The sequence below is a fragment of the Neomonachus schauinslandi genome, chromosome 3 (assembly GCF_002201575.2).
Source record: "Neomonachus schauinslandi chromosome 3, ASM220157v2, whole genome shotgun sequence".
NCBI lineage: Eukaryota > Metazoa > Chordata > Mammalia > Carnivora > Phocidae > Neomonachus > Neomonachus schauinslandi.
In genome coordinates, this window is record NC_058405.1 from 44,797,082 (window position 1) to 44,822,544 (window position 25,463).

The following is a 25,463-nucleotide window of genomic DNA, read 5'->3' on the forward strand; positions in this document are numbered from 1 at the left end:
AGGGGCGCCTGGGTGGCTCAGTTGGTTAAGCGACTGCCTTCGGCTCAGGTCATGATCCTGGAGTCACAGGATCGAGTCCCGCATCGGGCTCCCTGCTCGGCAGGGAGTCTGCTTCTCCCTCTGACCCTCCTCCCTCTCATGCTCTCTGTCTCTCATTCTCTCTCTCTCAAATAAATAAATAAATAAATCTTAAAAAAAAAAAAAACAGGCAACAAATACAACTTAATATAAACTGAAAAGTGTTTACAACTGAATGATGATGAAAACGTGTAAAACCTTTGGGATAGTTAAACAGCAGGGGGAGGAAATTAATAGCTTATATTAGAAAAGAGAGAAAAAAACTAATGAGCTAAACTAACAAATTATGAAAAGAACATCAGACTGAGCTCAAATAAGGTAGAAGAAAGAAGATAATAAAGAGAAGTTAATGAAATAGCAAACAAAATTCAAGCTTAGCAGACTAGTGCTGGTTCCTTGCAAAAACTAATGAAACTGATACTGAACAGGACTGATCAAGAAGCAGAGAGTAATGATGCCAATCAGTGATTCAAGAGATAATATTAATAAAAACAACAACATACTTTCATCAGCAGTGGAAAAATAAGAGAGAACTAAGCAGGGCTGTCTAAATGTCCATCAACTGGTGAATGAAAAGAAAAAAGTGATATATCCATACAATGGAATACTACTCAGCAATAAATAGAAACAAACTACTGACACATTAACTTCAAAAACATTACACTAAGTTAAAGAAGCCAGATACAAGAGAGAATATATGGTGTGATTCCACTCATGTAAAATGTCAACAAAAGGCAAATTTATAAAGAAAACATAAAAGAATATACAGATATAATATTAAGAATAATAAGTACAAGTTAGCAGAATTTAAGATCAATATACAATTATCAGAGAGAAAAACTAGTAATTTTTTAAAAACACCATTTACAGCAACAAAAATAAAATACTCCAGGAATAAAGCTTACAAAAGATACAAGACCTATATACCTTTAACAAATTATAAAACTACGGAAAAACTAAATAAATGAAGAGATACATCTAGGATGTGCTAGAGGCAGCTCATACTGGTTCACAAGAGCCTATAATGCACATTTCTTCCCAATTCCGGCATCAGTGATTTCATAGTGTAGCTTATAGTCAGCCATGGTAGTAATACTTTTGCTACAAAAAGTAGCAGATGTTACGTATATATGAGGGCTTTTTTCCTTCTCTTCACAGAGGCAGCTTATAAGCATTTCACTGATAATATGATATCATAATGATATCAACTGTCTTTAAGCTGATCTGCAAATTCAGTGCAATTTCAATCAAAACTCCAACATATTTTAAGAAACTTGATCATTTGATTCTAAAATTTATACGGGTGTGGGGGTGGGCGAGAAGAGAATAGCCTAAGGAAGAATAACATATTTTACAACCACAAGATTAGAAAAATTTGATCATTTCAAGTGCCACAAATGATATAGATTAATGGTATCTCGCATATACTACTGAAGGTAATATAAATTTGGTACAACTACGTTAAAAAATAATTTGGCATAATCTTATAAAGTTGAACACTGGCTTAGCTCTAAGCACATAATAATTCAATCCCTGGTTATGTTCCCCAGAGAAACTCTTACATACATGCATCAAGAAAAATACACAAATTTGTTCCTAGAAGTAGTGCATCTATTGTTAAAAACAAAAGAAAAAGCACTTAAATATCCATCAACAAGAGAATGAATAAGTAAACTGAGGTATAGTTACACAGTTTAGTATTATATAAAAGAGAAAATGAATGAATAATAGGTATATGCCACATGGATACCTACTAGACAAAGAGCACTGAATGATAAAAGCAAATTACAGCAGACAACATATTAACATTTTATAAACCTTAAAAACAAAAATACATATTGTTTAGGAATAATCGCATATGTAACTACAATATTTTTAAAAGTAAAGTTAAACTCAAAATTCACAGCAATCAGTTCTTGGTGTGGGAGGGAGGAAGAACGAGGACACGTAGGTAGGCAGAGTGGTACTGTAATGTTCTAGTTCTTATATCAGGCTGAGACTTCACACTTGCTCACTTCATTATTAAGCCTAAAACATATGTTTGTATATATTAAACATTACATTAAAATAGTTCAAATAATTTACATGATATTCTGAAATTAAGACATTGGATAGTTCACAGAAATGTCAGGAGAATTAAAGAACTAGGTCTGCTGCCTACACAGAAAAAATACTCATAATCAAACCACAGAACTGGTTTAGTGGCCATGGTGTGTTGGTAAAACAGTTCTCAGATGGGGAGGGGAGAGAAGAAGCCTTAATATTTGTAGCATTTGCCAACTTCCATGGCTGATTTCAACTACCAACAAGATGTGACTGAACTCTAAACTAGGAAGACATGCTGACAAGCGGCGTTCGTGAGCTGTAACAAGCTGGACCAGCACACTGCAAGCGTCTAGCTGTACACCTTGTTCTATCAGTCTCACTGGCCCTCGACACTTATCCGGTACTGCTGCAGCTATTACCCTAGAAACTCAATCTTGCTATAGCTTCTACCACTAGCAGAGAGCATTCACTACAGTTCCTGCTTATTTGAGTGATTAGCCCAAGTCCACAGCAGCTACAGCTGACTAGCAGAGCTGAGCTACAAATGCAAGGCATAGCTGCAAAGGAGGCTGGGGAAAATGTGTCTGGCATTTTCTTCTCCACCACCACGACTTGAAAGATGGGACATTCCCACACACACAGGAAGAGAACTCAGGTTCTAGGAATCACAAACGTCTACTATACTTATCTTCTGTGTATTGTTATCAGTCAAGATTTTGTCACGCTGTTTTTTTATAGTTTGTACAATAAAGTAGGTTTTTAATTTTTTGTAATTTTCCAAATAGAAATAATAATGCTGCTGCTGGCAGAGGATAATGTACTCTGCTAGTAAGAGGCAGAATTAGGATTCAGATCCAGATCTGACATATACCAAAGTCTGTTGTCTTTCTATTACACATTCTAAAACTGTGACAAAATTTGTTACATAGCAAAAGCAGATATAGGCATAAAGGGCAATGGAAATATTGATGCTTAAAAATTAATTCTGCTCAAAAGGGGTCAAGAAAATTAGGAGAGAAGTGGAGTATGAGTGGAGATTTGCAGAATAAATAGCGTTTGCCTGGCAGCAAAGACAGATTTTAAGAAAGTTATAGTTCCTTCATCTCAGCAGTAAAAAAAAAAAAGAGGGCAGTAATCATTTCTATTTTCAGTGTTTTTCCTGAAGACCACAAAGATAATGCATATAAACTGCTTAACATCGGATCTAGCAGAGTAGATTTTCAGTAAAAAAGAGGAGAAGGAGAAGAAAAAGAAGAGTTTGCTGGAAATCAGGGTTCTCCTAGATAAGTTAGAAACTTGCACCAAAAAAAGATCAAGATGAAAGCAAGTCAAATGCGCTGGGGATGCTGAAAAAAACAGCTTTGCAAAGGTAGTCCCTCATCCCTATCTCAAATTTTCAAGTGATATTCACATACAGAGAGAGTATAAATGTAAAAAAAAACCTTATAAACAATAGTAAAAAGAAACCTTCTGAATCATAAATATGGTAGTACCTTTATTAGACCTAAAAGTTTCTACTCCTCAGAAATTTTAAAAACAGGGTATTATAAAAGCCTATTAAGTGAGAAATAGACATAATCTTGAATATGTTCTCCCAAATATGAGATGCCCTGTGAAAAGCATCAAACTGTACATCAAAGTATAGCACAAAACACAATTTCTCTTATTCAATCGTTCAGAGCAATTACAGCAAATGAAATATGAGGAAAACACTGTGGGACCCCCAGTCAAAAGTAACCCTTCTACTAGTGTATCACTTGCCTATTTCCACACCTCTATCCTTCACCTTTTTAGTTTTCTTTTCCTCTGGGAGAATTAAAAAAAAAAAAAAAGTAAGGTGAACAGTTTGTTTTTCAACTATCAGAAGAGTGTCTACTATATATTGTTTTGTGCATTTTTTAAAAAAGATTTTTTATTTTTTATTTGACAGAGAGAGAGAGAGGGAGAGCACAAGCAGGGGGAGGCGCGGCGGGAGAAGCAGGCTCTCCGCTCAGCAGGGAGCCCGATGTGGGGCTTGATCCCAGGACCCCGAGATCATGACCTGAGCCGAAGGCAGACGCTTAACCGTCTGAGCCACCCAGGCGCCCCTGTGCAGTCATTTTTAAACTCCACAGAAGTTCTATCAGTATTTGCCAATAAACACTTGTAAATAAAGCACAGTAAAATCAATATTTCAGAGTAATCCATTGTTCTGAAAAATAAGAGTGCATGTTTAATTTTAATAACTCACCAGAAGAACACTGACAAATTGTATTATTTACCACAGAATAAATTAACATACATAAAACATAATATAATTTTATTTAAATTAAAACTTAAAACTTTTTTTCAATTATTTTTCTTTTCAAAAACATCTAATTTTCTAGACTGATGGTGAAAGGGCATTCACTTTGAATTTTAAGGCAGTGAAGCCATCTTGTGGTTGATGTCGGTACTGCTAAAGTTTTGAGCAGTCCCATTTGTAAAATTAGGTCTTTAATCACAGTTTGAAGTTTAAAAAGGCATATACAACCTGTCATTTTTAAAACTCAGAAGAAAAAATAAATACAGACCTGAAAGCCTTTCCTTTTTAGGGTTCCACAGTAATGCATAAGGTCATCACATAGTTGGACTGGTAACAAAGTATTTTTACATTAACCTATATTTTGTAATTCTATATTTTGGTTCAGAGGCTTAAGCTATGAAAATGACTACTGAAAAATATTAAACTTTAAAAAGAATATGAAAAATACTGAGCAGCTTTTTAGAAAGAATAGTTTTACTTCTTTTTTGTCATGACTTTGTTCTATGATTTTTAGCTTATAAGCCACGGTTCCAAGACCCTGTAATATCTAAGAAATGCAAAAAAGCCTGCCCTAAAACACTCAGAAGTTGCAAAAGATGGTTTCCCCACCATACCTTCCTCCACTCTCACAATCTTTATGGCTTAAACCTCAAACATAAACTGCCTATGGGAAGACCTGGCTTAGTCTTGGAAGCCTGGAGAAAACAGTCATCTTCCCCCTCAGCATTTTTTTTTTAAAGTATGCTGGGAGTGGGGGCTGAGACCCTGAGACCAAGACCTGAGCTGAGATCAAGAGTCAGACACTCAACTGACACCCAGGCACCCCATTCCCTTTCAGCACTTTTAAAATTTGTCTGAAACCTTGGCATTAAGATCATGGGCAACCTTAGGGAGAAAATATAGGAATTGCAAAATAACGTTAAGAGAATGGAAGGAAAGAGAAAGGAACCTGAACAAAACTACTATATTAATTAATGATTAAGTTCCTTGCATTTTTTGCCATTCTACTTTCTCCCAAATTAACAGTGGTAACTAAAAGCAATTATTAAGACTTCAGTCTCAAACTCCACATGACAGTACTTTCTGAAGGCCCCAGATTTGTCTTAGAACAAAAAAGATGTAAATTCAATGTATCCAGGATTAACTGTCTTCTAACTACAGGCCTACAATCTTTCTTACCTGATCACAGATCAACTGGCTCTCCATTCTTCCTTTCCACTCTCAAATTCCCAAATGCTAAAAATGGTATTATCCAAGACTTAGTAAATATAATAACAAAACATACCATGTGAGCATTTACTTTTGGCCTCTTTCGGGAGAATTTTGAAGACTCCTCTCTATACTCCTTTAATCTACCTCCAATGAGGATTACTGCTTTGATGTTAGTCACTTTCCTGTAAAGAACAGTTGCACTCATCAGACCTATCCAAGACTGCTGCCTAATCTGGGGTTCCATAATCCAGAAACTTGCTAAGTATGCTTCCCAGACCACCAGAATCAACATCCCATGGAAACTTGTCCAAAATACAGATTCTCGGGCTCTATCCTAGTTCAATGGAATCAGAAACTGGGGGAGTTAGGGATTGAGGGCGAGGAGCTGGCCATCTGTGTTTTACCCAAGCTTCATGGTGATTCTGGTACACAATGAAGTCTGAGAACTATACCACAACCAAAAAAAGAGATGTACAGAAACTGGAGAGAACTCTGAGAACAATGAAGTTGAATGAAAAGTTTGAGACAGAATAAACAAAGGAATCAAGATCACTAGCTTTAGAAAAAAGAAACCTGTGGCAATGACATTTACACGTCCTCAAGTATATGAAGAATTATTCCCAAGGAAAAGTAAGCAGATGTTCTCCATTTCCCCTGAGGGAAGATCAAGAAGACATTATGAACTTTAAGTTGTAACATAAGAAATTTAGGTTAAAATGTAATTAAAGTTTGCTGACACAGAGTGTTGTTAAATATTAAAATGAATTGCTGAGGAGTATACAGAACGTCTTCTCTGAGTATCTGTCTCAAAAACAAGAGTAGATTAGAAATTCTCTTACGGTTCTTTCCAGCAAAATGATTACCATCATTTACATAAACAAGTTAATATTTAGAAAATGTGAGAAACGTTGTTACATTAGATCTTTTATAATTATCTAAAATTTAGGGCGGAGCAAGACGGCGGAGGAGTAGGAGACCTGGATTTCGTCTCCTCTCAGGAATTCAGCTGGATAGGGACCAATCCATTCTGAACACCTACAAACTCAACAGGAGATCGAAGAAAAGAAGAGCAACAACTCTCTCATCAGAAAAGCGACCACTTTCTGGAAGGTAGGACGTGTGGAGAAGTCAATCCGAGGCGATATTCGGGAGGATAGACGGTGGGGGAGGGGCCTCCATCGGCCGCTTCTGGCAAGTGATAGAGCCGCGGAGCACAAAATCGGAACTTTTAAAAGTCTGCTCCGCTGAGGGACCTCACTCTGGTGGCTAAGTGGGGGGTGGAACCCTCCGGGACAGTGTGGTCTCAGGACCCTCGGGGTCACAGAAAGACCGGGGGTGCCTGAGTGTGGCAGAGCTCCCAGGTAATGGAGCAGGGAAGCCGGCTGCAGAGGCGGAGCCCAGGCGCAGGCTCTCAGCTCGGGGTTGCCATAAAACCGTGATCTGCGGCACAGTCAGGCCACTGCTCCTCCAGCAGGGACCCAACAAGCGGCAGATCCGGGGAGACTCACCTTCCTCTCCCGGGAGGAGCCGCACGGGAGTGCACCGCAGGGATCTGCTGGGTTTGGAGACTCCACCCGGGATCGGGTGCCAGAGATAGAAACGCGGGGTCACAGGCCGGGTGAAAACGGAGTGCGGCCGGAGACCGGGGAGACGGGAGTGACTGACGGCTTTTCTCTGGGGGCTCACTGAGGAGCGGGGCCCCGAGTTCTCGGCTTCTCCGGGGCGGAGATTGGGAGGCCGCCATTTTCACTCTCCGCCTCCAAAGCTGTACGGAAAGCTCGCAGGGAACAAAAGCCCCGGAGAGCAAACCCGAGCAGATTACTTAGCTGGGAGGGGGCACGGGCGGGGCAATTCCGCCTCCGGCAGAGACATTTGGAAACCACGGCAACAGGCCCCTCCCCAGAAGATCAGGGAGAACAGCCAGCCAAGACCAAGTTCACGATCAATGAGAACCGCAGAACTCCACCGCTAGGGGACTACTGCACATAGAATTCAAGGCTTTTTTACCATGATTCTTTCATCTTTCAAAGTTAATTTTTTTTAACTGTCTTTTTTTCTTTTTTTTGAATTTTTCTTTTTCCCTTTTTCAACCAACATCTTATCAATCCCTTTTTTTAAAAAACATTTTTATTTTTCATTTTTAGAGTCATATTCTATCCCTTCATAGTAGTTAACCGTATTTTTGGCATATATATATAAGTTGTTCTCTCTTTAAAATTTTGAGATAGTTTCTTCTAACAGATTAAAATATACCCTAAATCTCTAGTATATGGTGTTTTCTATTCCCCTGCCTGATAACATTCTCTCCCTTTTTTTTTTCTTTTTTCTTTTTTTAAATCCTCTTCTTTCTTTTCTCAAACAACTTCTTATCAATTCCTTTTATAAAATTTTTTATACTTTCCATCTTTACAGTCATATTCCATCCCTTCATCATATCAACTCTTATTTTTGTACATATATAAGTTTTTCTTTCTTTAAAATTTTGGGAGGCACTTTCTTCTAAAAGACCAAAATACACCCCAAATCTAGTGTGTGGCACTGATCTATATACCAGCCTGATCATATTTGATCACATTCTGGGTTTTTGTTGTTGTTGTTGTTTTGTTTTGTTTGTTTTTATCTATCTTTTTCTTTTTTTTCTTTTTCTTTTTTCTCTCTTTCCATTTCTTTTTCCACTGCTTCAGGTCTTTTCTGATTTGTTTAGAGAATATTTTCTGGGGACGTTGTTACTCTGCTAGCATTTTGTTCTCTCATTAATCCATTCTCCTCTGCACAAAATGACAAGACGGAAAAAATCACCTCAACAAAAAGAACAAGAGGTAGTACCGACTGCCAGGGACATACTCAATACGGACATTAGTACGATGTCAGATCTAGAGTTCAGAATCATCACTTTAAAGATACTAGCTGGGCTTGAAAAAATATGGAAGTTATTAGAGAAACCCTTTCTGGAGAAGTAAAAGAACTAAAATCCAACCAAGTAGAAATCAAAAAGGCTATTAATGAGGTGCAATCAAAAATGGGGGCACTAACTGCTAGAATAAATGAGGCAGAAGAGAGAATCAGTAATATAGAAGACCAAATGATGGAAAATAAAGAAGCTGAGAAAAAGAGAGATAAACAACTACTGGATCACGAGGGCAGAATTCGAGAGAAAAGCGATACCATTAGACGAAACAACATTAGAATAATTGGCATCCCAGAAGAAGAAAGAGAGAGGGGCAGAAGGTATAATGGAGCAAATTATAGCAGAGAACTTCCCTAATTGGGGGAAGGAAACAGGCATCAAAATCCAGGAAGCACAGAGAACCCCTCTCAAAATCAATAAAAATAGGTCAACACCCCGACATCTAATAGTAAAACTTATGAGTCTCATAGACAAAGAGAAAATCCTGAAAGCAGCTCGGGAGAAGAGATATGTAACCTACAAGGATAGAAACATTAGATTGGCAACAGACCTATCCACAGAGACCTGGCAGGCCAGAAAGGACTGGCAGGATATATTCAGAGCACTAAATGAGAAAAATATGCAGCCAAGAATACTATATCCAGCTAGGCTGTCATTGAAAATTGAAGGAGAGATAAAAAGCTTCCAGGACAAACAAAAACTAAAGGAATTTGCAAACACAAAACCAGCCCTACAGGAAATCTTGAAAGGGGTCCTCTAAGCAAAGAGAGAGCCTAAAAGCAACATAGACCAGAAAGGAACACAGACAATATACGGTAACAGTCACCTTACAGGCAATACAATGGCACTAAATTCCTATCTTTCAATAGTTACCCTGAATGTAAATGGGCTAAATGCCCCAATCAAAAGACACAGGCTATCAGACTGGATTAAAAAACAAGACCCATCGATATGCTGTCTGCAAGAGACTCATTTTAGAACCAAAGACACCCCCAGATTGAAAGTGAGGGGGTGGAAAACCATTTATCATGCTAATGGACACCAAAAGAAAGCTGGGGTGGCAATCCTTATATCAGACAAATTAGATTTTAAACCAAAGACTGTAATAAGAGATGAGGAAGGACATTATATCCTACTTAAAGGATCTATCCAACAAGAAGATCTAACAATTGTAAATATCTATGCCCCTCACATGGGAGCGGCCAATTATATAAGGCAATTAATAACAAAAGCAAAGAAACACATCGACAACAATACAATAATAGTGGGGGACTTTAACACCCCCCTCACTGAAATGGACAGATCGTCTAAGCAAAAGATCAACAAGGAAATAAAGACTTTAAATGACACACTGGACCAAATGGACTTCGCAGACATATTCAGAACATTCCACCCCAAAGCAACGGAATACACATTCTTCTCTAGTGCCCAGGTCATAAATCAGGTCTCAACTGGTACCAAAAGATTGGGATCATTCCCTGCCTATTTTAAGACCACAATGCTTTGAAACTAGAACTCAATCACAAGAGGAAAGTCAGAAAGAACTCAAATACATGGAGGCTAAAGAGCATCCTACTGAAGAATGAATGCGTCAACTAGGAAATTAAAGAAGAATTAAAAAAATACATGGAAACCAATGAAAATGAAAACACAACTGTTCAAAATCTTTGGGATGCAGCAAAGGCAGTCCTAAGAGGAAAGTATATATCAATACAAGCCTTTCTCAAGGAACAAGAAAGGTCTCAAATACACAACCTAACCCTACACCTAAAGGAGCTGGAGAAAGAACAGCAAATAAAGCCTAAACCCAGCAGGAGAAGAGAAATCATAAAGATCAGAGCAGAAATCAATGAAATAGAAGCTAAAAGAACAGTAGAATAGATCAACGAAACTAGGAGCTGGTTCTTTGAAAGAATTAACAAGATTGATAAACCCCTGGCCAGACTTATCAAAAAGAAAAGAGAAATGACCCAAATCAACAAAATCATGAATGAAAGAGGAGAGATCACAACCAACACCAAAGAAATACAAACAATTATAAGAACATATTATAAGCAACTCTATGCCAGCAAATTAGATAACCTGGAAGAAATGGATGCATTCCTAGAGATGTATCAGCTACCAAAACTGAACCAGGAAGAAATAGAAAACCTGAACAGACCTATAACCACTAAGGAAATTGAAGCAGTCATCAAAAATCTCCCAAAAAACAAAAGCCCAGGGCCAGATGGCTTCCCAGGGGAATTCTACCAAACATTTCAAGAAGAATTAATACCTATTCTTCTGAAACTGTTCCAAAAAATAGAAATGGAAGGAAAACTTCCAAACTCATTTTATGAGGCCAGCATTACCTTGATCCCAAAACCAGACAAAGACCCCATCAAAAAGGAGAATTACAGACCAATATCCCTGATGAACATGGATGCAAAAATTCTCACCAAAATACTAGCCAACAGGATCCAACAGTACATTAAAAGGATTATTCACCATGACCAAGTGGGATTTATCCCTGGGCTGCAAGGTTGGTTCAACATCCGCAAATCAGTCAACGTGATACAATACATTAACAAAGGAAAGAACAAGAATCATATGATCCTCTCAATAGATGCAGAAAAAGCATTTGACAAAGTACAGCATCCTTTCTTGATCAAAACTCTTCAGAGTATAGGCATAGAGGGCACATACCTCAATATCATAAAAGCCATCTATGAAAAACCTACAGCGAATATCATTCTCAATGGGGAAAAACTGAGAGCTTTCCCCCTAAGGTCAGGAACGCGGCAGGGATGTCCACTATCACCACTGCTATTCAACATAGTAGTAGAAGTCCTAGCCACAGCAATCAGACAACAAAAAGAAATCAAAGGCATCCAAATGGGCAAAGAATAAGTCAAACTCTCACTCTTTGCAGATGATATGATACTTTATGTGGAAAACCCAAAAGACTCCCCAAAACTGCTAGAACTCATACAGGAATTCAGTAAAGTGGCAGGATATAAAATCAATGCACAGAAGTCCGTGGCATTCCTATACACCAACAACAAGACAGAAGAAAGAGAAATTAAGGAGTCAATTCCATTTACAATTGCACCCAAAACCATAAGATACCTAGGAATAAACCTAACCAAAGAGACAAAGGATCTGTACTCAGAAAACTATAAAATACTCATGAAAGAAATTGAGGAAGACACAAAGAAATGGAAAAACGTTCCATGCTCATGGATTGGAAGAACAAATATTGTGAAGATGTCAATGCTACCTAGAGCAATCTACACATTCAATGCAATCCCCATCAAAATACCATCCACTTTTTTCAAAGAAATGGAACAAATAATCCTAAAATTTGTATGGAACCAGAAAAGACCCCGCCATAGCCAGAGGAATGTTGAAAAAGAAAAGCAAAGCTGGCGGCATCACAATTCCGGACTTCCAGCTCTATTACAAAGCTGTCATCATCAAGACAGCATGGTACTGGCACAAAAACAGACACATAGATCAATGGAACAGAATAGAGAGCCCAGAAATGGACCCTCAACTCTATGGTCAACTCATCTTTGACAAAGCAGGAAAGAATGTCCAATGGAAAAAAGACAGTCTCTTCAACAAATGGTGTTGGGAAAATTGGACAGCCACATGCAGAAGAATGAAACTGGACCATTTCCTTACACCACACACAAAAATAGACTCCAAATGGTTGAAAGACCTCAATGTGAGACAGGAGTCCATCAAAATCCTAAAGGAGAACACAGGCAGCAACCTCTTTGACCTCAGCCGAAGCAACTTCCTCCTAGAAACATCGCCAAAGGCAAGGGAAGCAAGGGCAAAAATGAACTATTGGGACTTCATCAAGATAAAAGCTTTTGCAAAGCAAAGGAAAGGAAACAGTCAACAAAACCAAAAGACAACCGACAGAATGGGAGAAGATATTTGCAAATGACATATCAGATAAAGGGCTAGTATCCAAAATCTATAAAGAACTCATCAAACTCAACACCCAAAGAACAAAGAATCCAATCAAGAAATGGGCAGAAGACATGAACAGACATTTTTCCAAAGAAGACATCCAAATGGCCAACAGACACAGGAAAAAGTGTTCAGTATCGCTCGGCATCAGGGAAATCCAAATCAAAACCTCAATGAGATACCACCTCACACCAGTCAGAATGGCTAGAATTAACAAGTCAGGAAACGACAGATGTTGGCGGGGATGTGGAGAAAGGGGAACCCTCCTACACTGTTGCTGGGAATGCAAGCTGGTGCAGCCACTCTGGAAAACAGTATGAGGTTCCTCAAAAAGTTGAAAATAGAGCTACCATATGATCCAGCAATTGCACTACTGGGTATTTACCCCAAAGATACAAAAGTAGGGATCCGAAAGGGTACGTGCACCCCGATGTTTATAGCAGCAATGTCCACAATAGCCAAACTGTGGAAAGAGCCAAGATGTCCACTGACAGATGAATGGATAAAGAAGATGTGGTATATATATACAATGGAATATTATGCAGCCATCAAAAGGAATGAGATCTTTCCATTTGCAACGACGTGGATGGAACTGGAGGGTATTATGTTGAATGAAATAAGTCAAACAGAGAAAGACATGTATCATATGATCTCACTGATATGAGGAATTCTTAATCGCAGGAAACAAACTGAGGGTTTCCCCAGAATAAGAAATTTGCTCAGAGGAAAATCAATATTCATGGGGGGTGGGGTGGGAGGGATGGGGTGACTGGGTGATAGACACTGGGGAGGGTATGTGCTCTGGTAAGCGCTGTGAATTGTGCAAGACTGTTGAATCTCAGATCTGTACCTCTGAAACAAATAATGCAATATATGTTAAGAAAAAAAAAAGAAGAAGAAGGTAGCGGGAGGGGAAGAATGAAGCGGGGGAAATTGGAGGGGTAGACGAACCATGAGAGACGATGGACTCTGAAAAACAATCTGAGGGTTCTAGAGGGGAGGGGGGTGGGAGGATGGGTTAGCCTGGTGGTGGGTATTGAGGAGGGCACATTCTGCATGGAGCACTGGGTGTTATGCACAAACAATGAATCATGGAACACTTCATCTAAAACTAATGATGTAATGTATGGGGATTAACATAAGAATAAAAAAAATTATCTAAAATTTAAAATATCTGATAGCTATTTTAAATACCAAAGTGTTAAAATGGTAAGAGTATTTATCCAAACACAAACCATACACACTGAAAGTATTTATTTAAATTATAGATAATGGTATTCTTTAATAGTTCAAAAAGTGACCAGTAGCACATAAAATTCTTGGCTGAGATAATTCACATGTATTTTAAAATAAAAAGAAGAAGTTGAATATAAATTTAAAAAAAGTAAAAGATTAAGTAGTTCGTATCTAAAAATTGTATCCCTGGATTTAAAAAGATCACTGAAAAAATTCATAACATGAATATATATATATATATTTGAAATTAATATATATGACATACATAATATATCATATTATATAAATATTATGCACTAATATATATATGTGATTCAAAAATGAAAGCAATAACCAAATGCACAGTTTTGACAAATTGCTCCTAATATCTTCTCACAATCTTATAATTTTATACAAATAAGTTCATTAAATAAACATGGAAATAGGTAACTAAAATTAAAAATACGAAAAGGTCCTTGTCCTGTATTCCAGCAATATCTGGTAAGTCTCACATGTAAGTGTGCCATAATTATAATTCCTGAAACCGAAGTTTTTTTTTAATGTTGAAAAGTCACCAAAAGTTTAAAAGTTCAAGTCAGTAATTTTCCATTTGTATAGAAAGTCACTATAGATAACTCTATGACCTATTCACTTCTAAAGTATTTTGCAGTTGCAGTCTTTATTGACAAAAAATAATTCCAGTAATTTAGTAAATGTTCATATTTATTGCAGTTAGCATAATTTAGGAAGTTAATGTTTTTCTTTACCTTTTCTACCTTTCCACCATTGATGTCACTGGGGAGGAATTTCTTGCCAATTGTTCTTAAGTCTGTCTAAAATAAAAATATTATTATTAAAATATAATTATAGAGAAGAGTAAATCTAAATCTAATCTCACTCATAAACAAAAGATGAAATTACTTAAGGCCCATAGAATAAAATTTAAATCAGTATCTTTTAGCTGATTATGAGATCTGTACATATAATCGATCTTTTCAAATTACATAGTCCCGTACATATTTTGTTTAAAGTACACTGGTAAGTTGAATAGTAATGTTTAAGGCCTTAATTCTGGTTATATTCCTTTCAATAACTTAAGTACTAAATCTTCTCTATTAAGACCTAATACTTGATTTTATATAAACTGTAGTCTTACTAAAAAAATTAATGCCCTAATCCCAAACCAAGTGACTACTTTTAGTACATAAACAGAATGAATATATTTTTGATAACTGAATCCTACACAACGTTCATATGAAGAGTCATGAAAACACATTATTCTATTGGCTGTGATACCCATAACAAAGTTATATAACATACAAATATCCTAGGGAACAATACCACTGCAACAGCAAGAATAAGGAAGACTTCATTGTAGTAAAAATCTGTATCATTTCCTTAAACAAATTACAGAAATCAAAGTTAGTGAACAAATGACTAACTATATGAAAGTGCAGAAGTACATATTTCTCAGCAAACCAAAGCAAAAGATAAAAAGGAAAACATAAGAACTAACAGAAACAAAGTTGTAGCATTTCTGATTTAAAAACAAAACTTGAACTATACAATTTACAAAAAAGCAGAACTTTGAAGGATATTGTCCTCTTTAAGAAGTACAAACTAAAGGAACAATAAGAAATTTGCTCAGAGGAAAATCAATATTCATGAAGAAGGCCTAATTATTTAAGTTAAGAAATTATCTTGATGACTGAGAGTGTGAGGTTAGATAACTAAATTTATATTGTTCTGTTCTTCCTTAAAATATAACAACAGCTCTTCATCTCCTTAAAAGCAAAATAAAAGAAAATAGAGTGCATTTAATCACAAAAACTGTAAGACAGAACTTCATGTTAGACTTAAGGGGAAAACACTAGATGATTAAAATAACTGTGACACGGGGCGCCTGGGTGGCTCAGTTGGTTAAGCGACTGCCGTCGGCTCAGGTCATGATCCTGGAGTCCTGGGATCGAGTCCCACATCGGGCTCCCTGCTCAGTGGGGGGTCTGCTTCTCCCTCTGACCCTCTTCCCTCTCGTGCTCTCTCTCATTCTCTCTCTCTCTCAAAAAAAAAAAAATCTTTAAAAAAAATAAAATAACTGTGACATAAAATGAAGACATGGAGAGAAGTAGGATAGTCTTCTTTCATCACCTACAATAACAGAATGTCTGCTTATTTGAAATACCAGTATGTGGTCAGCTTAAGAAATGAGCATATAAATTATACAATCCCCACAGATCTTTCCAGACTTTTACTACCATAATTCATATTTTATTTCTCAATGTAATGCTAGGGTCACTCCTAAGCTAAAACCCACCAAGTGGAACTGCCAGGCACACTAAGCCCCAAATCCAAAACACTTGTGTAATAATGGGTTAGCTTTATTGTCTTTGCAGCCTCCATCCAATCACAGAGTAAAAGAATTACAAAGCTTATATATATGTATATATATATAAAATTATACTTTGAGTTGCATGCCTTTTCACTTTGAAAATACTGAGTAACAGGTGGGAAAAAAATATTTTCTTATATTAACCTTCCATATATTAGGGTTGCTTTATTCTAATGTTAATACACATGAAGTACTTGGTACAATGAACTGCGAAGAGTAAGCACTTAATGAATGTTAAATTTAAGATATGTACATTTTGTTATCATCTGAACATGAATAATCATCAAGTCAGTAATACAACTCACAGTTAATAAAAATATAGGCATTATTTTGAAATAACTCAGAGGCTGAAATATTTAAATATGTATGCTAAACAGAATATATACAAATTTTATGATATACCACAGTCCCTCATTTCTGGTTTTTAGCAATAATTATGAAATTTAATTTAAACTAAAATGAGGCACCAATATAAAGTAGAAATAAGCACTATACTAAAATCCTAAACTCTGAGTCATTACAAACTGTAATTAACTAATAGGACCAGGGGCACTGCCACAAATTCTCTAAATCCAGCTAATTTATTCCTCTATAAAATGGAAAAAAATATCACCAAGCCTATCTCATAAAGTTATCAGGCTAAAGGAAGACAATATATTCAAAGTTTACATAACTTTCAAAGTGCTAAGCACAATATAATGAATATAATTTCATTATTCTTTTAACAAGATGAAAATGACCTACCAAATCTTTAAACATCTTAAAATCAAAATCAATTTGTAAGTACTGCAAAGACAATTTTATGATTCAGATGCCATTATATCAGGATCACTAGTAAAACTGGGTCCAAAAATACATTTATATTGGACATAAAAAATTATGCAGGAGAAATTCTTAATCTATAAATACACATGCACGTGTGCACACATACAAAAGATCCCTATTTATTCAAGTAAGTTCAATGGAATATCTATTTGGCAAATCATTTTATATTATACAGAATCTTAAAAGAAATTTTTAAAAATCTGTTTTTAAATTTTTACTAATGCATAGTATTCAGTAATTTAAGACCGAGCTATCACTTAATTTACTTCTGAATAATTCAGGTATTTGAGCCCAGAACAATATGCTGGATTTTAATGTCATTTCTTAATATTCTTACTTCCCATTCTATAGAGGAAAAAATTAAGAAACCTCCTTTTCAACATGAAAATCTATACAGAAACGAATTACACAGCAGCTCTTAGGCTGCTCCTTTTAGAAGGTTGGCCCTAGGCTGGCATGTGGGAACTTTGTACTTGAACCATTTCCTAACTGAAAATGTGGTTCACTGCCTAGACTATTTGTATAAACAATGTGATTTATGGTGAACACCTGATTTTTGGGGGGGGAGGAGTCTTAGAACTGTTTCACTTAGGCAGAGAGTACCCTCATAAGCAGACCAATAAATGCCTTGGGTGCTAGTCTCTATGGACTTCCTGGGCAGAAACACTGTACAGTTAGCCTTGCTTTTCAAAAGTTCACATTAGGCCACTTTATTTTTACAAAAGACCTACATGAGTTTTTGCTAACTGAAAGAAATTCGAAGATTTTCATTTTACAGGTAAAGAAGAAAAGCAAAAATAGTGTTCAGTGATTGTGTTACAGTGAGCCTTTATAGAAACAGAATGTACCCCAAACAGCGAGAGGGGCACTGCTAAGCTTCTTCCCCAGGAACTACACTCAGCATCTCAGCATCCAGCTACAATAGCTTTGAACTGTGTTGTAAGCATCTGTGCTTTCTCTTGATTTATTTTGTGCATCCTTTAGCAAGATATGCCCTAAGGTATCAGAAAAACCTGAGAGGTTACTTTTTGGGTCTGGGAATGCTCTAAAATCTTTCCATATAAATTAATGGTAATTACTTCTTCATTTTACACCATTTTGGCTTACAAAAGGTTTTGCAGGCATGCCTTACTTTTTTTTTTTTTTAATTTTATTATTTTGAGAGAGAGAGAGCATGCACATGAACTAGAGGGGTAGAAGGAGAAGGAGAAAGAGAATCTTAGGCAGGCTCCACGCCCAGCGCCAAAATCAAGAGTCAGATGCTCAACTGAATGAGCCCCCAGGTGCCCCAGGAATGCTCTACTTTTGGATAGCGGGGAAAACCTGTACATATATTACAGCATTTTCATTGCTAGATAAAGGAACAAGCTCAGTGTGTCCTGCACAGGAGGAGGGGGACATAAGAAAGCTCATGCATGGATTATTCTCCCAATATGTAATAAGTTATATATAATAAGAATCAATAATGCAAGTCTTTTTCAACTAGTAACTAATAGCCCCTAATCTTTCAAAAGTTGAAAAAAAATTCAACAGAAATACTACAAATGCCTGACTTTATTTAAAGGTGATAAGCTTGAAAAGTAAATTAGCTGTCTGGTCTAGAGTTCATCCTAATTAAAAGTATTTCTTTTTCCTGTTGTATGGCATGATATCTTGGATTGGAGTATTCAACTATATTATTTCAGAGAAAATTATAAAGACAAATTAATTCATAAAATAATGGTCATCATGTACCTCTTACGTACATAGGACAAATACTTCATCTTGATTTATTTTAAGTTTCACAGCCAATTATAGATAGCTCATTGCTATTTACCTAAGTATATAAATAAGAAAAAGAAGAGCAGAAGATTGTCACAAAATCTCTTCCTCATCATCTTCAGAATTTTTTTTAATTAATAGAGTTTTTTCAACATTTTTTGAAAGTAGAATTCACTTATTAGGGTGCAAGTCAAAAAAAATTAAAGTGTATAGGGAATATTTCCATTTGTAGACATAGACAACATGCATAATTTCTAAAGCTTACTTTAAAAAATTTTATAGTCTTTTATTAAAAACCTGCATTCTTAGTTGAGAAACAAAAAATGATCTTGTTAGTTTTATTGAATAAAATTCAAAGAAGCTGAAAAAAATGACAGAATCAAAACATAAATTTTACCTGTTTAAGTCCATTTAACTGTATATAAATTAATGTAAAAAGAAAAAGTTATATACAGTTATATATTTATTTATATTTTAAATGTTCTTATCAGTTGCTGCCATTTCTGCTTTACGTTATACCTGTGTTGCAGTGATATGGTGGATCTGTCATTCTCTTATGAATAAGAGAATAAGTAATTCTCTTATGAATTTTGTTGACTACCTATCATAATGTATAAATTTGATTTAATAGATTAAATTATAAATTTAATAGATTGTTATTATAAAGATAATATGAAAATACTCCCAAAGGGGTAACTGCAAGGTTGAAAAAAGAATATTCATTTACTTACACCTAAATTTCAAACAATTTCTATAACTCTTCAATAAAATCCAAAAGCCAATCCCAATTATGGAAAAGATACGCTACAGAGATAGGTGGAAGGAGAGAGATCGGAAAGAAATATATACACAACATAACTGTAATTATGGATAGCCTTAATTTTCTTATTTTTTGTTTTCTGAAGTGTTCTACAATATACATTACTTTTATCAACAGGAAAAGTTATTCTGAAACAAAAAATACGACTGTCAAAAAGCTATAACCTAGCTAGAGTTCTTATGTTAATGAAATGATTTGTTTTAATAAATATGATCAGTATTTTCTGCTATTAAATATCTACTGTAAATGTTCTAAAATTCTGTAACTGATCACTGGGGAGAAATGGGAATTCTAATTGCGTTTTTTCCTTTTTTATTGGATTCTGTATAACAGATCTTATAAGAAACATATTTCTAAAAATTGGGCTGATAGGAGATTACCAAATTCAACAAACATCACTGCAACTTAAAATACACAGTAAAAACAAAAGATGTCCTCCATATTACTTATCTTAAATTCCAGTTTATTCTATAAGACATTTTGAAAGCTTCTAGATTTAAAATGTTTGTAAGTTAATAAACAAAACCTACATTGAGAGCAATCAGGATGATGTCATTTACATTGACTTTGTCAGGAGAACTTGTGCAAGCTTCAATGCCTTCATCTGAAAGATACCTGTTAAAATAAAATAAATGGCTTAATATTTTCTAAATTCAAAATTAACCAAATTATATTCTTAAGTCAACATGCAATTGTGTTCTATACCATAAAAAGCTTCTACTATAAATACCAGGGAAAGAGCTCTGGATATTCCGTTTATTTACCGTATCTGATAGAACAGAATGGGCAATGCGTATTTTCCCTCTTTTGTATCCTTAAAGGGATGTTGTGTCAGTAAAATTAACCATATGCTTTCTGAGAAAAGCTATTTAAATATCAAAATATTTCTTAATGAATGTATGAGCTACTCTTACTATTATGCAAATATAATATCTGACTTAAATATTTAATACAGAAGTTCTTAGAGATTTGAGATGTGCTATAAAAATAGAACTAAAAATAGCATAGATTTAAACTTAATCCCTGACAATTTCCTCTGTCTGCTACTTTCTCATATTATCTTCTCAAGTTCCCTTTCTTGGACATAACATTCCTGAGAATGCTTTAGTAAATATTATTGACTTAAAGTGGCACAAAGATAGGCAACTTTTTAGCTAATACCTTTTACTTTTCCTGTTCTCTTCTCAGTTTTTTTACTCATTGTCTTACTGCCTTTTGATCTTTTATCCAGTCTAAACCAACCACACATCTGTTGTAGACAATAATTAATTCAAGAGTAAAAAGATTATTGAATCCAGGGAAAGAATCATTCCTACCCATTCATTCATACCCAATTCAGGCATTCTAAAATTCTTCTGATAAATTCTAGAATTCAGGTATCATCCCCCCATAAGTCCACCTGTACAAATGCCCATTAACATCTCACATCTTTTACTTTTTTTAAAGATTTTATTTTTAAGTAATCTCTACACCCAACGTGGGGCTCAAACTCATGACCCGGAGATCAAGAGTCGCACACCCTACTGACTGAGTCAGCCGGGCGCCCCCCCCATCTCACATATTTTATAATCAGTATCAACTCCTTTAACCAAAGGCTGGTGCCAGCATTGCCACTGCAGACATCCTCCCACTGAGAAGATACAGGGGTGTCAGGCTGACAGAACTCATTCAAGCTCATCCCTGATGGCCAGCAATTCCACCATCAATCCCCAACATCAGACTGACTCATCCTAAGACACTTGTCAGTGTAAACTCTACCTGGAGACAGCAACCAAAGAGCATGTGCCTTTAAGAAACATAGATTATGAATAATTTCTCAAAAATGAAGGAGTAAATGAAAAGAAATGTACATTGAAGAATGCAAAAGAACAATAAGAGATTAAAGTTGATAAGCCTAAGAACAAGACCAAGGAGATAAAAGTATACATATCAAAACAAGAATGTATTAAAAAAATTATATAGTATTGAGTTTAAGACCCTGGCAGTGCTACACTACAATGATGAAAGAAGGCAAATAGTTAACTGGGTTACAGAGAAAAAACAGAAGTGTTAAGTATGTACATGAGTAGGATGAATGGAGGGGAGACAGTAATAACAGTACATAAGTGACCAGGGAATACAAATGTCTATAGTCAGCATAGATGGTTAAAACACTGCTTTAATTCAAAATGGCTGTTAATTTCCTTATTATGTTATTAAATTTCATTGGTCCTAGCCACTGACTATATATCATTAATCATCTTACAAATTCAGTTTTAGAAATATTAAGTCCCTATTTGTGTGAAAAGTATTATGTGAGTCAGTAATGAGATTAGTAAAATGATGAAAATTAAACACCTGCCTTCAAGGAGTTCACTGCCTCACAAACAGCACAACACAATAAATATATAAACATGAAAGGCCAAAATATTTATAAATGAAACATTACAGGGGCTCAAAGTGACTAGGGGATGGGAAAGGGTGCACAAAAGGGAACAGTATGAGCAACAACATAAAAGTAAGAAGGGTAAAGCACTTCTAGAGGTAATAACCTGGAATATTCTGGCTGGAAAATGGGGAAGAAATGATAGATGAGTATAGGTTGAGATGGATTATAGAAAGCAACAGTACACAAAGATATGGGTGATATCTTAAATGCTGATTGAGTAATTACAAAAACACAACTTTCAAAATTCCTACACAATGTGGAAATAGTATGCAATGATGAATAAAATACTTTGTTTTTCTAGAAAGGCACGTCTTTAGAATTTAAAAGATCATAGGAAGAGAGATGATCTGGAATAAATCTTTAAAATAATCAAAATTTACCTCTTCAGTTCTACAGATGAGGAAAAGAAGGCCCAAAGATGTTAACAGAACTTCCCAAAAACAGAAACTTAAGTGACACAAAGTTTAAACAAGAATGCCTCCTGACTCCCAGTTCATCAGTCTTTTCATTACAACATACAATTTTTATTTATCAACTACAATTGCTATGTTAGAAATACTATCTTCTCACAAACATAAACCAGTATCTGTACAAATCAATTTCCTGATCCACTAGACAATTTTAACAACACACGCAAAAAGGGACAACTAGGTAAACTCCATCAGTGAGCTCCACAATATATTAAAGAAGAATATATCTAGGGGCGCCTGGATGGCACAGTTGGTTAAGCTTCTGACTCTTGGTTTCAGCTCACGTCTCATGGTTGTTAGATGGAGCCCCACATCTGGCTCCATGCTCAGCACAGAGTCTGCCTAAGATACTCTCCCTCTTCCTCTGCCCCTTGCCCGGAGTGCTCTCTCTCTCTCTCTCTCTCTCAAATAAATAAATCTTAAAACAAAACAAACATGTCTAGTTTCATAGTAAAAGATCAGAGTACTAATACTAATAATTAGAGATTCAAAAATTGTAAAAACAGTAAAAATACCTATCCCTACCTAATTTAAAAGGGAAGCGCTAACAAAAATTGTAAAGGCAGAAGCCATAAAGAGGTGGAAATTTGACTTCATATATGTGTAAGTCAAATATCATGTGATTTCTTTCAAATAATGCCTGTAAAATGCCTCCTGAATATAACAAATTCTAAAACGTGGCTCAATCGCAATTTCCACATCTTACAAGTCTCCCTTACTCACCCTTCATATTTTGAAAAATCAAAGGATTTGAGGAACAGGAGACCCATTCACAGCTCTCCCCAGTGACACCTTGGTAATCCTTCTATAAATACTGTACCATTTTCACTGAAGGACTGAATCTAAATTAACCAGAACTTGGGACTTACAAGTTCATCTTGTTTTTGTAAACATTTAAAATTCCAACACTAACAATGACTAAAACAAATAAAAAGTAATAAATAATAAAGGTCAAATTCCCCAACTGGCTTCAAGATGCATCACAGTCATGCAGTAACTGAAAGAACAAAACACAAAATTCAGCAGCCTTAATGAGGGAAATTTTGGGAAAGAAAGAAATTGAAAAACTGGACCAAGCATGCCAGATCTGATCCCTGTACACATCTGCACGACGGACCTAGAGGGAAGAGAATTATAATCAGTTCCCACGTACCATCTCTGAGCACGTAAAACCCAAAGGCATATAGACCTTAAAGAAGAAACAAACCCCAGAGAGCTCATGTTGACCAGAACAGCAAAAGCACACATTTTTCCATTCTATTGGAGATTTTGGAACAGTAATGTTATAAAATCACTCATTACTATTCTGTACTAAAAATACATTGAAATACATTTTATTGACAAGCAAGGCACTAAAGGGCTAAATTTCATGATACAGAACAGATGAACATTTCTCACTAATTTTAACTTCAACTAATGCCATTTTAAATCACAGTTTAATAAGTGCTCAAATTAAAAAAGAGATTTTAGAAACTGCTTCCTTTTTTCGTAAATAGAAGATATTAAAATTTCATCTTACTCAGAGCCACTTAATTTGTAATCCTGAGCAACTCTTTTCACTTTAGAAGTAAAAGCTCCAAAATTAATTATTATCCACCAATTTGGGGAGTGGGATTTCCTATTATAAATAATGAAAAATATTCAATGAGAAGGGTCACAGCTTAAGTGTTACTACCAGAACCATCTTCATTTCATGTTCAAAAGTCACCTGGGCATATTAAAAAAAACACGCCCAAACTATAATTCAAGAATCTCAATTGATAGAAAACTATGATAAAACAAATATTATTTTAATCTCATTTATTTGATTGAGATAGTGGATCATCATTAACACGTCTTAATACCAGTAAGGGTCAAAGACAGGCAATTTCCCTTTCATTCATTCCTCTAAAAGCAGGTAAAATCCTGAGTCTAACTTATTTGCTGGCTATGATGGACACATAACGAGGAGGACAAAGACAAACTGAAGACTACATGCCCCATCTAAAGGGAACGGCCTTAACTCACCTCCAGCTGACTGTCTGTAGGAGGGCAGGTAAAGCAGTTAGTGTCAGATCTTCTCATTTTTAGTTTTTAAGTTTTTGTAAAGCAATATATAAGCCAAACAAAACATAGTTCAGCCTGCATGTGAAACACATACTTTGTGCTTATTAATCATATTATTTTACTAAAATTATCTGCTTATTTGTTCCTGCATACTTCAAAGTTACCTGTCTTTCACATGCAAGTTTGTACCAAAGTGTCTCTCAAATGATACAATATTCATAGCTGATGTCCTGTTCAAGCAAAAGAGTAAAAGAACTGTCTTTTGGGTCACTTTGTATGACTTTTGGAAAACAATGAACACAATTATGTAGTTAACAAATGTTCTTACCAGAGTTGTCTACATCAGACTAAAAAGTGTCAAATCACTTAGTTTGGCATAAATATTTTACAAACTGGACATATATGGAATTAATCCTTACTTCAGATTTCTAGATGACATTTTTTTTTTTTTTTTTAGGGAAGAGGAATGCTCTAATTAATTACCAGAAACACTAAAAAGCAAACACTAGTTTTCTTCCCTCCACCCACCTGATCCATTCAAGCAGTTTGAACTAAGGCCTGAATTCCTAAAGTAATCAAAGACAATCTATTACTGCACATATAAATTAGGTTGATGACACAAGAAAATTCTTTAAAATGCCAAGGAGAAAACTATGTATGAAAACATTCTTCCCAAATGAATTGGAACAAAATCAAAAAATAATGGACGTATGTGGACAATGACTGGTATACAGTAGTTTAACTGTCTCTGAATAAAACCCAAATCAAATGGCCTCCTATGGTTTTTGTGGTCTTTGATCTATACGGGATTATTTGCTACCACATTGAGATTATTGGTCCAAATATGTAATCTAAATATCAAAATGGGAATTTTAACAAATTAATTCCTGCTTAGACACAAGAAAATAAAGATAACTAACTTCCAACTACCCAAGCTCAATACGGGGAAAGAAGAGAATAAAACATGAGATAATTTAAAAATCAATTAATATTCAAAGGTATCTTTGGTCCTGTCAAA

General features: G+C 35.6%; 1 protein-coding gene across 1 annotated transcript in view; it reads right to left on the reverse strand.

The window, feature by feature from the left end:
* The window catches only part of TDRD3 (tudor domain containing 3), a 159,577-nt gene that overhangs the window by 89,028 nt on the left and 45,086 nt on the right, over positions 1–25,463 (reverse strand). The window contains exons 2-3 of the mRNA XM_021697897.2: positions 20,032–20,116; positions 14,474–14,539 (exon numbers count right to left, since the gene is read on the reverse strand). The gene's annotated coding sequence lies outside the window, so the exon portion shown is untranslated. The remainder of the gene's footprint in view (positions 1–14,473; positions 14,540–20,031; positions 20,117–25,463) is intronic.